We start from the raw sequence: 17,824 nt of genomic DNA on the forward strand, positions 1-17,824 counted from the left end.
TGAATGCTAAAAATGTAATGAACTTCACGCTCCATTGTATCTGACATTGCTTAATTAATGGGTGCATTTAAAGTACATAGGCTCTGGTAATTGATTTATATGCATGATTTGCACATACAGCTGTTGGTTCCTGTAGGAAAGTCATCACTCAAAGTGTGCACGCTTTACTGATGGACTAGAGGTGCTGCTAGCGCATCCTTTGAAGCACACATTTATTATCTTATCCTTTCATTAACCCTAATACCTCCAATAAAACAAAAGGCACTAAAGAGACACAACTATCTTTCAAAACAATGCACATGATTGGTGTAGAATCAAGGGTCCATTGGAAATGGTCCAGAAAAATTGGATGAGAATATAACTGACAGTACATAAACAAATACAATGTCAAATGAGATTGAATAAAGTGTAAATGACTAATTTTCTTAAAGTAACACTGACTCCATCGGATAATAACGCAAAGGGAGGCAACATCTCTTTCGCCTTTATGAGATCATTGTGTTCTCATCCTGTAGCATGACGTGATGTGTGAATGATGCGAAAATATTCATATGAGTTCATCCATAGGTCTGTGATGCAATATACCGTCTGCAGACGGTCTCCAACCGGCCTGAATAACAGTGAGGATTTGATGACTAATGATGAACAATGGAAAAGTGGAAACTAACTGATTAACAACATGATTAACATTCACAATTTAAAATGAGTTTAAATGTTCAAATATAGTTTTTACATTGGGCTAAAAAAAAAAAAAAAAAAAAGACTTTTCAGAAGTCATCTATATACCTCTGAACTCAAAATTCGAAATAATTTCTTCGAAAGAAAAACATTCAAACATGATCTAATTTTAAAAATAGCATTTCCAAAACTGCTTGCCAATGCGTATGTGTTGTCTAAATAAAGCATTGTTCAGTCATGTGATGCTATAATTATTGAAGGACTGGTATGTGTGTGTGTGTGTGTGTTTTCTTCTGAGATTTGGAGGTCGGTGGCCTCTAACCATTATTTGGAGCTCGGGCAGATCCTCTGCGGAGCTCCGATCAATCTTTTACCTGGGGAACGAGTGCTGCGTATTTCTATCACCATTCTATTGATTTTTCCATGTGCAGAACCCTTATGTGAGAGAGTGAGGTGTTTTCATGTGGACACCACAGAGGAAACACAGCCTGCAGCACACACACTCATTTATTTATGCTTGCAGACACCCGCCGGCGCAGACGCCTGCAAAATGCACACATCGGCATATTTAGACGATTTTCAGATCTCACATGTACAAGTCCACAAGACCTAACATATGAACACATGCTTTTTAATTCAAAAACATGCTGATTGCATTGAGCACTTCCTTCCGTTCACTTCCCATGGACTCACTTGTGCATGGAGGTGATTTGCCTTTACACCAGCGCTCTTTAGTGTTTGTTACTGCGATCAATATGAGAGTCATGATCCAATCTGGTCATGTATCCTCATGGCTTCCATCATGGCTGCCATCTCTGTACATGCCAACTTGATTCAGGACATTTAAATTGTTGGATCACCCAAAAATGAAAACCCTGTCGTAATTTATGTAGTTCCAAACCTGTGGTTTTGTTTCTCACCTGGAAAACACAAGGAGATGTTTAGCATTATGCTCACGCTGCTCTTTTCCACTCCACTGAATAGTCACATAGTGACTGTGGGAAAAGCTCTAAAATGGCCTTTAAACACCAGGAAACCCAATACATGTCTGGTAAAAGTAGTCCATATGTCTTGTTTTTTGGCCCAAATTTAAGTCATCATTAACTGAAAACCCGCCTCAACTCCCAAACTCAAATATCACGCACATAGTCTTGCATGTCGAAATGTACTGTGCCAAATTTGACATCAAGCACCAAAGGTGTCACATCTGAAAACATATGGAAAAGTGGTATATGTGACCATAGAAGCAGTGTCTGAAAAAGAATGATAATAAAATATAAATCCATAGATAATTTAGTCCTATTAGTTTACTTTTCACGGACATTGGTGTCAATGGATCTTGTATCCAACCATATCTAGAAATGGAAAATTGTCTGCGGTTTCCATAAAATTATATATTAAGAATAATGCAACATGTCTTGTCATATTGAGCTGTTATTTCAATTGATGGCTAGATCATTGTAATGCAATGAATAAACAGTTGTCTTGTAATTGTGAACTGCATTTTGAAGTGGTAACGATTTGATGTTGTGTCATTTTGAACAGATGATTTTAGTTCAGTCAACAAAATGTATCCAAGCAATTGGAAAACATGTTTTGAAAGTGTTTTGAAATGAAAAATTGTGTGCACTTTGATCATCGGTTGTGAGTTTTGTGTCTAGAGTTTTAAAAAATGATGTTTTCCTCCTTGGATAGAAATTAGTCATATTATGTAAAATAGGTTGTGAATGGCATTTCGTGTTGTCGTTCAACCTCATCTTTAACTGTGAGAAAGAAAAAAAAAACTTGTATATGCATACATTATATGTTCATCATGTGTTAAAGCAAAATGTTCAATGTTGCATCACAGCTATTGCTGAACAATTTGTTAAGATATTTTTAATTCAACTGTTACTGTAGATCTTTAGAGGTATTTGGTATAATCCAAATTTTTAGTACTGTAAAAATGTGTTGTCTAGTACACAGCAAGAGATTGGGTGCAAGCAAAGAGACGTACAGTATAAAAGCACAGCAGAATCCATCAACAGCCAATAATCAGTCTCTCTCTCTCTCTCCCTCTCTCTCTTCTCTCTCTCTCTTCTCTCTCTCTCTCTCTCTCTCTCTCTCTCTCTCTCTTCTCTCTCTCTCTCTCTCTCTCTCTCTCTCTCTCTCTCTCTCTCTCTCTCTCTCTCTCTCTCTCTGTGACCAGTGCTTCAGCTGCAGCTGCGATCAATACTGCATTACATAGAGCTGCCAGTGTATACAATACTCATCAAACTGATTATTTTTGATGCTAAACTGGCAGTTTCATTTGCTGTGGAACAAAAAAGCCACTGCGGTAACCACTGTTCAATTAGCCAACCCAGACAGCAGGGTTGCAAATAAGACAAATGGCTATTTATTTGGCTGAAATAACATGTTGTCTTAAACAGGCATAAGGAATGAAATGCCATAGTTGCACCCTGCTTAAAAAATGACTTGTTTCATTGAATATTGAAATTTCATGAATACATTTCCAAAGAAAAAAAAATAAATTCATGGAGTTTGCGGCCGGCAATGACACAGTATGGAATTAGTTACTTTGTAATGTGCATGTAATGCACGTGATGAGATTTTTTTGCAGACACATGTACTGTACCTTTCATGGTCAATGTGCACTATACAAATCCTTCAGCTTAATTTCCTTACATCATTATTGTTTTGTTTTTTTATTAAGTGAAAAATATGATAATGCAACTAAATCACTCTGATTTTCAAGCATCAGATGTTAAGGTAACAATTACACACTTTTTTTACGCACCCACAGTATGCCAAACGTGTGAGATTTCCTAAACTTAAAGACCAACTTCTTCATAATGTCTGCCAATAGTCCCAGGCTCATCAGATGAATCCAGCCACTCAAATGATTAAAAAGTAATTTTCTTAACTGTCCTCCCAGGACCTCTTTCTCCATTCTTCCTTTTTTTTTAAGAAAACATTAAATTGCTTCAATCAAGCATGGCTGTATCCTGCGCGTAGTGTAATTTGTAGCTCCGTTTGCATGCAGTGCGGTTATTTGTCATTGTTTTCCTGTAGCACATTTCCCAAATGCTACGATCAGCCTTTAATACTCTAAATTGCCGCTCTGTTACTAATGGTGATGTGGACAGATGTGGATTTGCACTATAGTACAGCATGTGTGTTTGCAGAGCTAAATTAATGACTAAAAACAGAGCAGAAGAAAGCATATGCCACGTGCAACACAGTACGATGAACAAAATTAATTAGATAAACTGCGGCTCTCTCACTCGCAAAACCTTCTGAATCACGGCTCAAGAAATACGGCCCCGTTCCCATGACATTGGCTTTCGATTACAGTAAAGGCGGAGAAAGACAAAATATATATCATGAATTTTGTCTGTATGTTTTCTGATTCACAGTACGCTAAGAATTATTCTCTTGTTGCAGGCTCACACAACACAATATCTGACAAAAATCTAATGAAAAGCCAGTGGAGTATATTTCTCCTGCACTATTACTCTCCCCCACCAAATGACCTTTCATGCTTTGTAGTCCAGGGTAGCGGGGTCGGCTCCTTATATAATCAATATTCTATTATGATAGTGTGTTAAGCGTGTGGAGGTTTACAACTTCACTGTAATAGCGTCCTTATATCATCTTGTGGCAGTCTGTATTGTTGTGTTGGTGCTGGGACTGAGGTGATAGAATCCGTCTTGACTGTTTGCTAAAGACGCCTTTCCACTAGCAAACGTGACCGGGAATTCTGTAGTAATGCAGGGCGATCTCCTTTGTATTAGTAGGTCAAGTGTACAAATGTATTTTTTTAGACATTCATACAGACTTGACAATGTACAATGTCAACATTTCGACTGCATTTGAACACATATTTGCACCTGTGTGTACAAACCCATCTCGTTTATCAGTCAATGATGGAGAAACCATATTTTTTGAGATAAAACAAGTCATTGCAGGCTGAATTTAACTATTATCAAAGCTTGATAGATATGAACTTTTTTGTCAATGTTTAAAAATCTCACAGAACAAAATCAAAATCATTAGGAAAATACCCCCACCCCCTCCTTGAATATGTTTAACTGCACATAGGCCTTGATTTTTGCAGATGTAGCTGTTTCAGAATGTTGCATGCTGGGTGATTTAACATTGCTAGCGAGGCAGAGAGCTCAGAAAAGGTTACAGCTACGCAGAGTCATTAAAGATTCATTTCATTATGCCTCTCCCTTTCTCCGATAATTAACTTCTGTGAGTATTTCACCCACGTAAACGTTGTTGGCTCTCTATCACCGCAGCGTTTGAATGTCATTTCCACAGTTAGGTTGAAAGAAATGTTTTATTTATAACAAAGAGAGGGTTGACACCAAACTTTGACACCGTCGACTAAAATATGGAGAGATTGCACATTGCTGTAATTATTCATAATCTGTGGCCTATTTTTTATTTGTGTGCTTTTTGTCTGTGGCATTCATTCTGCTGTGTTTTATCATTTTCTCCTTCGATCATCGCTCTCTAAGATAATTCTTGTTGTGTTTGGGTACACTTTATTTTAAGGTGTCATTGTTACAGTGTAATTATATATTTAAGTACTGAGTAATATTAAGCAACTACATGTACTTACTATAGGGTTAGGGTTTGGTTGAGTAGCATGTAATTATGCATCATTTACTGTTATTACTATGGTAACTACATGTAGCATATGTAACAAGGACATTGTAAAATAAAGTGTTACCTTGTATTTTTTTTGACTCAGTTGTCGGTTCTATTGTCAGTTAGTTTTAAATAAAGCAGATGCAGTAAGGAATAATTGTGAGAGCTGCGTGTTTTGCTTGTTTGTTGCGTCTGTAGGTGCGCAATCTCACGGCAAACATCCGTCATGATGTAACATAGAGCAACCGGGATCTGTATTCCTCGGCACTGGCATCTCTCCAACACATCCTATAAATGAGGTAATCGTCCTTGACTATAAAATTTGCATTTTCAAGACTTAATTGCTATCATTACATTTTTTCGTAATTCTATTAATTTAACAGAATGGGGTGCTGGGTTTTATGGTTATAATTTGCATTAAAACAATGCGCTCCAAAAATAGAGCCATCGCTGATATTGGATTGAGCAGGAGCATTGAAGGGGCGACGGGGACATACGGGGCTTCCGGGATTGAAATGAATATGTTGAAGTGTGTTGGCGTACAATGGATGCGCGAGACACACACACACACAAACATTTAATCCGTCTACTTTGAGGATGTTGGAGCATGCAGCTGTATAAAAGCTTATAAAAGCATCATGAAAATGGGCCAGGCCTTATCACATTGTGCAAACTAAGTCAAGCTTGTGTCTTAATGGAGGCGCTTGTGGTTTAATGCTGCAAATATGTGCGTGATGTCACGTCACTTTGTTCCTCTGCTCCTAAATAGACAGAATGAGAGGGACATGTCCATTCCTTCATCAAAATAACCTTTTTAAGACCTTTATAGAGCTTTAGATAAAGAGAATGAAAGGAAGTGGAGCTCAATAAACATGTAAGTGCCTTAGTGCATCCTTTCAGGACAAGAAGCATTCTGCTGTGGCCATCATCTCCACATTGCATGCCAGAGTGAGCAAAATGTAAAAAATAAAATAAAAAATGATTTACTCGTTTTCTACACCACTTTAATATTTTATAGAACCGCATTTTAGAAGAACCAATCCAATATTGTCCTTATAATCTTAACAACTAACACCAATAGCTATCCACAGTGTGCATGCTATAATATATTTATAAAAATGCTGGTATCTTGTAATTATTAGAGATGCACATATATTAAATTTATCAGCCGATACCGATAGTTTGGTTTTTCTTATATACAGTATATCCAAATAATGCTGCAAACTATACAGGGAACCTTCTCATTTGGTACACATATTGCTTGCAATTAAAAACAGTATATTAATCTGATATTTATTTTGAGATATAGTAATTCAACCCAGTCTCACGGCAATTCGTGATATGGTCACGTAATTTAATCTATTGATTCGTGACACGGGCACGTTTATTTCGTTATTTTCGTGATATCAGCACGTTTTTTTAAACTAATGTATTTCAATGGGAAACATCTTTCGTGATCACAGCACGATTATTTCTGCCTGTCAGGCTGCAGCAGAGAAGCTGTTTAATCAACATTTATTCACGAGATCTTATCATGGTTTATGTATTTCTTTTAATTTTATTGTTTCGGTCTTATTGCCAGGGAAGCTGGATTGCTTTGCTGTTTATTGATATTTTTAAAAGTATATTTTATCAGTAGGAAATCGCGCTGAAACAGGCTCATTCCGAACACATCGCGATATTTGGCATTAGTTCACGTGTGCCGGATGTTGGTAAGTAGTCGTAAATACGCTGTCCTAATAATGTTTGATATAGGCTAATGTATTTTCTGTTTGTCGATATTAATCAGATTAGATCACGTTCAGTCACTGCATCATCTCCACGGAGGCTTTGCGTTTCATTGCTTTCTAATTCAAAACAGGGTGATTAAACACTGTCTGTCACGTGATGTTATAGGCCTAGAACTTCAATCAGTTAATCATATTCATATCAGGTTTAAAGTAGTACAATTAGTACATAATAGTACATATCATTTGTATAAATATACTTGACTTGACTTGATATAATTTGTAGTAGAAGCACAGTAAAAACAACACTTACCATGCTTTTACCATAGTAACATTAGTTTTACTGTGATACAGTACTTATTGTAAATGCACAGTAACCACAACACTTACCATGCTTTTAATGTTTAATACTGTAATGTAACATCCTATATTTGTAAGTTAAATCAGTACTTTTTCCTTGAAATAATCCTATATATTATAAATAATGATATTTTCTTTTCTCTTTCTTCAGCTGAAAAGACCAAAAGAGCCTTTCGGACTCAGTCAGCTCATTATTGTTTGAGGACAAGTAAACCGAGGAGACGGACAGCTGCAAAGGCAAATATTCGCAATGGTATGTGTTGGTTTTAACCCTAAATCAAACATTTTATAAAAGCATTTGTTGTTTCTTAAACCTTTTCTTACAAAACCCATAGCCCAATCAGTACGGACATAGTCTCAAAGTCTTAATAATTCACAAGATTTAACAAGTTGTCAAATTCGTACGATACTCGTACATATTTGTATAGTATACTCGTACAAAAACCTGCAGCTTTTACTCCTAGTGCTGTCATTGGCTACTGCCTCGATTCCTGTACATATTTATTGCGATATTTGTAATTCAGTTGCGCTCCTTCTTGGAAAGTAGTCGGATGTCCCACACACTGTCAGAAAGTTTATATTAATTACATTGTATTCATTAAAATTATTACAAATTGGTCCCTGTCTGTTCATGTTCCAATGATACATGATTTCTCTTCACACCTCATGACCTTCCTCTGTTTGCAAGAGTGGAAAAGCTCATTTGACTTGTCACATGACATCATATATTCGATTATTTTGTAGTAATCAGATCAGTTACACTGCTGATAACTGTCCCATTTGCATGTAAATCATGCTATTTTTAAAAGGGTTCAAATGATTATTGCTTGCTATTAAAGACATACTTTTATTCATAGAAATGCCCACATATCAGTGAATTTATTACATAAAAATGCTTTTAACATTTAATTATGCAACACTCTTTACAGAAATAAATCCTACAGTTATATATAAACTGACTACTTGCATGTAATGTATTAAAATTACCTTCCTTTCTGTTTTGCAGGATTACTTAGTCCTTTTTTTTTTTAAAGCTCTACAATATCAAACTCAGCAGCGCTTTTAAGAGCCAACCCTCACAAGAGCTGAAACGGCAGTGAATCATGCCGGGATCAGCCCTTCCCAGGTAAAGTTTCTACAATATTTCAATCAGTATTTACTCATCAAATGTTCTCTCCTGAATCGTATGGTAGATTAACTTATTCTTAATTTATGTTTCAAGAACAATAGTAATTGCACATAGAGTAAGTAGACTTTCTTGTTTTACTGCAGAGAAGGAAGACCTGTCCTTATATCGTGACAAGCTAATCGAATAAGTCCTTTGTTTGGGGTGAGGAAGGAACATCTGGTGCCCAAAGAAGACAGAAAGGTGCACAAGTCCATTGGTATGTCTTGTATTGAAACTGCTGTAATATGTAGTACATAATTTGATGTTGACAATTTTACATTGTACAGGTTATCACTTGGTTTTTGACCAAGTGAAGCTTTTGAAACAAGTATGTTGTTTCAAAACAGAAGAGTATGTTGTCTTGAAAGAAATCAAGCATCACTTGCAAAGGCTCAAAAGAGACCATGCCATTCTAAAAGATCTTTTAAAATAGGTTGCTGTTGATATGTGTAAAACTGTTTTTGTTCAGTACTTAGCTTAAATTATGTGCTGATATATATATATATATATATATATTACTGCAATGTGTATATTATATAATGTACTGACTGCTGCTTTGTAAATTTAAATAAGGAACAGGCAACTCTGGCCCTCTTGCATTCTCCTTTTTGAGGTGGGGAGTTTATCTCCAACCCTAATTGAGCACACCTGACATTTTTAACCAAAGTCTTCAGGTTTACTTGTAGACAATAGGCACGTGGGTTAAAGGTTGGAGCTAAGTCTGCAGCACAGTGGACGCTGAGGGCCAGAGTAGCCCATCACTGCTGTAAATAACACAGAATATAAGCTGACCTGACTGTCCATTACACAACTTAATTTGAATTGTTTGTGTTTTTTTGTTTTACTTTCAGACCAGGACTGGAGAACGCCTGACGATGGGATGTTGAGACTTCTTCCTCTGGTTGAGAAAGATCTAAACCACATCAGTGATCACATATTCTGTTCATCATTTGTACTGTAGGGTACAACTGAACAAACTGTTTAGACGAGGAAGAAGAACATGAACACGATAGAGACATGTACAGGGAAGAGCAAGAAACCAGTTTAGCTGTGATAATGAATCATTATTTTCCAACACAATATCAAATCTGTTTTCTGTATCATAGGTGACTGGATAGGATTCTCTGGCACTCATTTGTGTGGCTTCAGCAGCTGTGAATGGATTAATATGATGTTAATGTATTTTTTAAGACACATTTTTATTTATCTTGAATCTCATTTGTCTTTATGCTACTTTATGCTGTGTCCTCCAATAAAGTGTTGGAATAAAGTATCGTGAATATTGTGTATTTAAAGTGGTGTTTGGTACAGTAAATATAATTTTATTTGAGAAATTTTTATTTCTTATTTCTTTAGTTTAGTTAATTATTTAAAAACAACTACACATAATTAATTACCATGATTCTTTTACTTAGGACATACAAATTTAGATCTTGTTAATGATATTTGGGACAATGCAACAAAAGTTGCACATACTTGCATGTATGCCAGTTTTCAGTGAAATAAAGGGAAGCTATGTGAATAACAAGAGGCTGTAGTGGGCTATCTTGCTATAAACACTTCAAGTATAATTGAAGATGATCCATGTTGATCATTCTAGTACATCTACTGCATTTAAAATGAAAGCGTATACATTACTAATGTCAGGCATATAAGAAACAATAAGAGGGGGTGAAAAGGAAATGTTGGCACTGTTTTTTTGTTGTTTTACTAAATGGTGCATTATCTTTGTGTAATAGTAATAGTGTGTGTAGATCTGTGTAGATTGTCCAGCCCTTCCACCCCCAGGAGCCCAGCAATGCCCCCCAGAAGAGCAAAAGAATGCACATTTTAAATGGCTGTAACTCAAAGTCCGGTTAGTGTATCAAAGAGAAAATTGGCAGGACAACTGCTTATGCTATGTTTACTAAATAATGTTGGGCACAGTTTTCAGACATATATGTAAAGCTGGCAAAAAGGTTATTTTAAAAGTGCTCACAGTAAAATATCAAATTGCAGCCTGTCCCTCATTTATGTCATAAAGGTTTGCACAATGAACAAATTTAGATATCCAGTTGCCCATTAAAGATATTATTTATTTAACATTTATTGTTTCATTACAAAACGTTTTAAACTACATTACCCACATTTCTCTGTCATTCTATCAATGGAACAGGAAACATGGTGCTGTAGTTCATTGAAATGTGCAGACATGCTTAGGGTAAGGGTTGTGATCTCGGCAAAGGAGTAATTTCTCACAAAATAGAGGCACTTTATAGTTAACTTACTTGTATAACTAACGTAATAATAACACCAAAACATACTTTATAACATGAAGCGCCGTTTTATATGGGTTAAATGATAGTCCAATCACAGTGAGTACTGCGATAAAGTCACAGCCAATAACAACCCAGCTGAACAGATGCGTCACACTTACTTGCCCATTTATGGTAAATGATGAGAGATCTCTTCCGGTTCCGGGATAGATAACTTAAATATTGAATATTTGTGCTTTTAAACATACATTCCTTCTAATTAAATTAAAAAAACTAATATTTTAAAAAAAAATACTTCTTTGTGTGGTTACCATCCAAAAACGAGTTCACATGATCAATGACACAAATTTGCTTATTTGATTAAATACTAATGCATAAATACATTTGAAAGAGAAACTGTATTCTAAGCAATGGCCTACAGCAGGGGTAGTATTTCAGTGTTTTAATTAAAGATAATTACATGTACTAAAGTGCTTCTATGGTTTACAGTGTATGTATAGTATATCAAAGGTATATCAATTATATTCAAATAAATTTAACAAAAGTACAATGAATGCACACAATTTTGAAAGCATATTCCAATATTTAATGTCAAACTGTTTAAAGACAAACGTAACAAACTCACAGAATAATGTCCAGTCAGTCAAGTGTGTCATTTCTGTAATACTCTTTCAGCACCAAAAAGAAATATTGACTGTTTTCAAAGGTTTTCCTGAACACTCTCACTATCTTCAATTGTTCGGACAAACACCTGCTATATACACTTGCAGAAATATACATTTGTCTATTGCATCATGTCACTGCATGACTAATGGATGGCAATGAATATATCCTTTAGCAAAACACCTGATGAGCACTGACACTTTTTTGATAAAGGCATTAGGCAGACATCAAGTACAATTTATGGAGCTGAAAAGAGAAAACAAAATGCTTTAACAATATGGAAAAAGATAAATAATTATTTTCAATATTGGTTCTGCATATATTAAAGAGATCCTGAGGAGGAGTGGGACTTCACATGCAGACTTTCAGAAACTGTGACAGAGCAAAGGGTGCACCTCGCTGGACACATCCCACACACGCCCAAACAACAACACCCAAAGACAGTGATGAAGTGGGCACCAGCAGAAGGACGCAGGAGACCGGGAAGACCAAGGAATGGAGACAGATGTTTCACGAAGACCTGAAGAATGTCAGTGTCCCATGGGAAGATGTGGAGAACTCGGCCACGTATCGAATACGTTGGAGGACACTTGTTGCCCAATGTGCCCAGGACTTGATGATGATGTTGTGAGTTTATCCATAACTTTGGGATATTTTCTGTAAAGAGAGTTGCATAATTAAATGGTAAAAGCATTTTTATGTAATAAATTCACTGATATGTGGGCATTTCTATGAATAAAAGTATGTCTTTAATAGCAAGCAATAATCATATGAACCCTTTTAAAAATAACATGATTTAGATGCAAATGGGACAGTTATCAGCAGTGTAACTGATCTGATTACTACAAAATAATCGAATATATGATGTCATGTGACAAGTCAAATGAGCTTTTCCACTCTTGCAAACAGAGGAAGGTCATGAGGTGTGAAGAGAAATCATGTATCAGTGGAACATGAACAGACAGGGACCAATTTGTAATAATTTTAATGAATACAATGTAATTAATATAAACTTTCTGACAGTGTGTGGGACATCCGACTACTTTCCAAGAAGGAGCGCAACTGAATTACAAATATCGCGATAAATATGTACAGGAATCGAGGCAGTAGCCAATGACAGCACTAGGAGTAAAAGCTGCAGGTTTTTGTACGAGTATACTATACAAATATGTACGAGTATCGTACGAATTTGACAACTTGTTAAATCTTGTGAATTATTAAGACTTTGAGACTATGTCCGTACTGATTGGGCTATGGGTTTTGTAAGAAAAGGTTTAAGAAACAACAAATGCTTTTATAAAATGTTTGATTTAGGGTTAAAACCAACACATACCATTGCGAATATTTGCCTTTGCAGCTGTCCGTCTCCTCGGTTTACTTGTCCTCAAACAATAATGAGCTGACTGAGTCCGAAAGGCTCTTTTGGTCTTTTCAGCTGAAGAAAGAGAAAAGAAAATATCATTATTTATAATATATAGGATTATTTCAAGGAAAAAGTACTGATTTAACTTACAAATATAGGATGTTACATTACAGTATTAAACATTAAAAGCATGGTAAGTGTTGTGGTTACTGTGCATTTACAATAAGTACTGTATCACAGTAAAACTAATGTTACTATGGTAAAAGCATGGTAAGTGTTGTTTTTACTGTGCTTCTACTACAAATTATATCAAGTCAAGTCAAGTATATTTATACAAATGATATGTACTATTATGTACTAATTGTACTACTTTAAACCTGATATGAATATGATTAACTGATTGCAGTTCTAGGCCTATAACATCAAGTGACAGACAGTGTTTAATCACCCTGTTTTGAATTAGAAAGCAATGAAACGCAAAGCCTCCGTGGAGATGATGCAGTGACTGAACGTGATCTAATCTGATTAATATCGACAAACAGAAAATACATTAGCCTATATCAAACATTATTAGGACAGCGTATTTACGACTACTTACCAACATCCGGCACACGTGAACTAATGCCAAATATCGCGATGTGTTCGGAATGAGCCTGTTTCAGCGCGATTTCCTACTGATAAAATATACTTTTAAAAATATCAATAAACAGCAAAGCAATCCAGCTTCCCTGGCAATAAGACCGAAACAATAAAATTAAAAGAAATACATAAACCATGATAAGATCTCGTGAATAAATGTTGATTAAACAGCTTCTCTGCTGCAGCCTGACAGGCAGAAATAATCGTGCTGTGATCACGAAAGATGTTTCCCATTGAAATACATTAGTTTAAAAAAACGTGCTGATATCACGAAAATAACGAAATAAACGTGCCCGTGTCACGAATCAATAGATTAAATTACGTGACCATATCACGAATTGCCGTGAGACTGGGTTGAGTAATTACACCCAAATAAAAGTGTTTCTTTACAAAGTGACATCGCCAACTACTGGCATGGCATTCATAACACATTTGTAATCGTTTTTGCGGATCCATGTGACCGGGGATCTTTTGACAACGTTGTCGTCTGTTCGTGAAAACACAGGAAAATCTTTTCCATTTCAATATAGTTGTCGTGTACATTTACCCTTAATGATAATCTCAATCTATACTAATACATTTTTAGACCAAAATCTGGATCTGTTAACATGAGTTAATGCACTGTGAACTTACATGAACATGTTTTATCAAGCAATTAGCAAAAGTTAATAAATGCTGTAAAAGTATATTGCGTATTTTTATTTCATGTTAGTTAAAGACTCCAATACAGACTATCGATAACATATCTTTGTTGTAAAGAGTTACCAAAAAGTGTGCAAAATTGCTAAATGTTTATCTTAAACTAAGCCACTTGCATTGCAATAAGGGGGATAAATGCATGTTATATGTGTTATGTTAACACTAGCTATTACTTTGTAGTAAAGGTGTTATATGCATCCTTTAAACAAATGCAAATAAACAGAAGTTATGTCATACTTACAAACTCTCAAGTCAGTGTTAAAGGAGAACTCCGGCGCAAAATGAACCTTTGGTCTAATAAAACATTGGTACCTAGACAACCGTTCTCTGAGATTTGTTTTCATGATAATCGAATGTAAAGAGTTTTATCTCTAAAAACTGTTTAGCGTATAACGCTAGTAATGGGGGCATCTATTAAGTAAAAATAAATCGCTAGTTTATACCACTAACAAGACTCAAAATAGCCCCACAAGAACACAGTAACATAATGAGGGTCCCTACATGCAAAACGAAGCATTGAAAACTTTGTAAGTGTACAGACCGTTTAATAAGAAGATATTTTATGAAGACAGTCCACTTCGTGTTTAAAGACAGGAACCATCTTTGGAAAACAGTCTCGACTAATCAAACCACGAACGCCATTCATGAACTCCTGTCTGTATACACGAAGTGGACTGTCTTTATCTTTATCTTCTTATTAAACGGTCTGTACACTTACAAAGTTATCAATGCTTCGTTTTGCATGTAGGGACCCTCATTATGTTACTGTGTTAGTGTGGGGCTATTTTGAGTCTTGTTAGTGGTATAAACTAGCGATTTCTTTTTACTTAATAGATGCCCCCATTACTAGCGTTATACGCTAAACAGTTTTTAGAGATAAAACTCTTTACATTCGATTATCATGAAAACAAATCTCAGATAACGGTTGACTAGGTACCAATGTTTTATTAGACCAAAGGTTCATTTTGCGCCGGAGTTCTCCTTTAAGGACTTTGGAGTCTGTATGCAGTGAATCAACATCTTTGTCTGTGTCCGTGGACTTCCTTTCGCACAGCTCCTTCTAGTAACCTGACAGTCGTAGACACACAGCAGGTTGTCCAGTCAAGAAGTGTTTTAGACTTGAGTGTGTCCGTGTAGGTAGAGCTGATGTGTCTGTGTACGTGTATTTTAGTACCTTAAGCAGGACCGATGGGCCGCACTGTTAGTGTGTCAGAGAGCATCAGGTCAGCTTGTGTGTGGAGGTGAATACACGATCAGAACTCTTAAACACGCTAAGTGAGCTGTCAGCTAGCAGCAGCCCGAACCGTCCATCATAAAGCTCCCAACAGAGCTCAGGTTATGACAGACTCAAGACGGCATCATGTTCAGAGATAAGACTCCACATGCAGGTTCACTGGACTGTGGCCTGATTCACGCTGTGTTGTATTAATCAGACTTACACAAGCTTTATGAAATGCCCTATGCTCAGTTTAACACATATTTTACCCTACAGGACTGTAACCACTACAGACACGGAGGGCATTGCAATCATATGAGTTATTCACTGGCCAGAAACTTGAATGTTATGTTACATCCCTTGCTACTAAATGACATTATATAGAGATGCAGTATAATAAACAGTTCTGTGCAACAGTGAACTGTAATTCTGTCTTGGTATAAAAAATAAAAATCAACACTTGAGGAGTGTAATCTGCTGAAAACTGTATCAGAATATGACAGTCATTCTTTGTTATGGTGGTGATATTTGTTGTTTGTCCATTCAGTTTAATGTCATCATTACCCAAGTGTGTTATGTGTTTATGTATGCAGATGAAAAAAAAATAGTAATACTATTTAACATATTTTAATTACATATACTGTACATTTAAGTAGAAATACTTAAATAAATGAATAAATGTTAACATTAATGTCAATCATGACAATAGATGGTTAAAAACAAGGGTAACACTTTACAATAAGGTTAATTAGTTAACGTTAGTTAACTACCTTAGTTAACTTGAACTAAGAATAAACACTACTTCTACAGCATTTATTAATCTTAGTTAATATTAATTTCAACCTTTACTAATACGCTATTAAAATCAAAGGTTGTATTTGTTAACAATAGTTAATGTACTGAGAACTAACATGGACAGTTGTATTTTTATTAACTAACATTAACAAAGGTTAATAAATACTGCAATGTAACAAATACTGTATTGTTCATTGTTAGTTCATGTTAGTTAACTAATGTTAACAAATTAACCTTATTGTAAAGTGTTACCAAAAACACGTTTTAAATAAAAATAAAATGTATTAAAAATTATAAAAATATAGGCCTATATTTTATCATGTTTTATGTTAGCGATTCCTTCCAGCATACCCGTGACATTCTTTGAAGTATTTTTTGTGCTCATCCATGTTCATTGCTCACAACACCAGCATCATATATTAATGCACAATGTACTGTAGCTGTTTACACAGATTATGTTAACAAAATGTAACAATAATGATAATGATAATAATTTCTTGAAGATGTTGCCCTCAAGCACGCAGTCTGATCTTGCCAGTAATCGTCATGAGTGAGGATATCTGAGAGAGGACAGTGGCCAAGTCCAGGGATAAAGCTTCTGTACACAGGACAGTTTGTTACCATAACTGGCAAATGCAGTTTTGGCCGCAGCGTTGGGACTATCTCACCATCTGTTGCAAATGTCTTGGCTGAGGAATGATCATGTGTAGTTGGTCTGTTTCAGTGAGGAAGGAAGTCCTGAGGCATTTATGCTTTTAAGAGGAAGTGCACATGAAGCGTGCAGAGTCTTCGGCTTGGTCAAATGGGCACAAGTCTCTCTCGAAGAGCTGCTGTCTCTAAATGAACCCCAGACAGTCACCGTACAGACAGTAGAAGAGAATTTCTGTCACAGTGAGGGACAAATGGTACAGGTAGCATGTCCTCAGGTGGTTTTCACCTGGGTGTTTAAGAGAAAAATATGGGATAGTAGCAGTCTTTTCTGTAACTTGAAAAAATGAGTATATACTTGTGCTGTAATAAAACTACACTTAAATAAAATTTGCTCTGTTCAAGCTCAAATGCTTACATTTGATTAATTTTGATTATGTACACAACGGTAAATTATATATATATATATACCATATTTTGATAATCAATGTTAATACTTGATAAATTACAAAACAATGTTACTTCCTGGATGATGATACAATTAAGGAACTGGTTTTTGTCCCCAAACGTTTTTCAGCCAAGTACCCCGTGAGACTTAAGTAGGTGGTAGGTAATATTGAAGGTAATATTTCAATAATTGAATACATTAGCACATTTACACCCATTCTCACATTCTCTGATTATGGTCACATGACATTCAAGTAAACAGATAAAATATATATTTTTAGTGTTTTATTTGAAACATATTTAAAATGAAATTATTTGTAGTAGTAGTTTTAACTCTTATTATAAGAAATTTAAGACTTTTGTAAATTACAATTGTACTGCAAAGTAAATGATAATTTATAACAATTTTATTTCAAATTACAAGTTACAATACAGATGTCTTAAAAACTTCACTTTCAAACGTTCAAACCTTCGAGCTTATAACATTTCAAATCCTTGAGCTTTTATTTTGGCGGAATACTGGTG

Source organism: Rhinichthys klamathensis, unplaced genomic scaffold (assembly GCF_029890125.1).
Source record: "Rhinichthys klamathensis goyatoka isolate OS25496 unplaced genomic scaffold, OSU_Roscu_1.1 h1tg000064l_1, whole genome shotgun sequence".
In the NCBI taxonomy this organism is placed as follows: domain Eukaryota; kingdom Metazoa; phylum Chordata; class Actinopteri; order Cypriniformes; family Leuciscidae; genus Rhinichthys; species Rhinichthys klamathensis.